At 47.1% G+C, this 1,010-nt stretch overlaps 1 protein-coding gene across 1 annotated transcript in view; it reads left to right on the top strand.

Moving 5' to 3' along the window:
• LOC119588878 (collagen alpha-1(XI) chain-like) overlaps positions 1-619 on the top strand; it is a gene marked incomplete in the record, with an annotated part of 48,456 nt that extends 47,837 nt beyond the window's left edge. Inside the window, 1 exon segment of the mRNA XM_037937517.1 lies at positions 31-619.
• Between the last annotated feature and the right edge of the window lie 391 nt (positions 620-1,010).

Here is a 1,010-nt window from a genome sequence, read left to right as displayed (position 1 = left end):
GTAGACCGTTAGCGCGACGACCAGGACGACGACCGTGGACACGCGTACGACCCCCGAGATTGGATTCCGACCGAATGGCGACCCCCGCGAGTGCCCCCGACCCCCGCCTGACCACGGGGTCCCATTCCAGGGACCCCACAGGAGACGACTGCGCGATCAATAGGATGACCACGTTGATGACCGACCGCTGTGTAACCCGGACTTACCGTAGTGAAAGCTCTTGCAGTGTTGATGTAGCTAGCAGCATCTTTGAAAAAAACCATCCCGAGTTTCGTGCGATGAGAGAGGTAAGGACCTTAGCGCTCGCCCGAGACGGCGCAGCGAAACCTCAGAGACGCGAAAATGGTGTAATTAATATATGTACAAAGTGTATACAGTTGGGAGTTTTGTGCTTAATTTTTGTAAGCCACAAGAGTGTCTGTAGAGTCACTGCCAGTTCCTCTTCTCTGTATTTTCACCAACTTGTCTCTTCTCTTTTCACATGGGGCGATTTAAGATATTGCTTTTATTATAAGAATAGTCTTTTTTACAATTTGTATAAAGTCTTAACGAAACGTTGGAATTGTCCAATTATGTTTTTCTTATTAGACAAGAATGGATCTATTCTTGAATAATACAACGAGTGTTTCATTTGGTTCGTGTCCTTCTTAGAGCTTCAGACATAAAAGGATGAAAAGAAAAAAAAAAAGATTAACAATAGAAGTTGATAACATCAAAGGAATCGAATGCATCTGAAATCGAGAGCGCAATCGCGTTGGCGGCTGCCTTCCCTGGAAGCGGGCGCGGCGCGGGCGACTGAAGGAGGTGTGGCCCTGAAAGGCACTCAGTGTTGGCAGCAACGGGGCTTCTCATGCCGGCTTGTACAAAGGCTTCATCTTGGCACTGTGGCAGGGCCTTGGAAGGATATTTTTAGGGGAATTATTTTCTGTATATGAATGCCCACTTACAAGAACACAAACATGCAAACATCACTGCAAATGGACTCAGTGCACATAGCGACTCTCTCTCAC

This window comes from Penaeus monodon, chromosome 24 (assembly GCF_015228065.2).
Source record: "Penaeus monodon isolate SGIC_2016 chromosome 24, NSTDA_Pmon_1, whole genome shotgun sequence".
NCBI lineage: Eukaryota > Metazoa > Arthropoda > Malacostraca > Decapoda > Penaeidae > Penaeus > Penaeus monodon.
The sequence above is the reverse complement of the archived record's forward strand: the minus strand, read 5'-3'. Positions and strand labels throughout refer to the sequence as shown.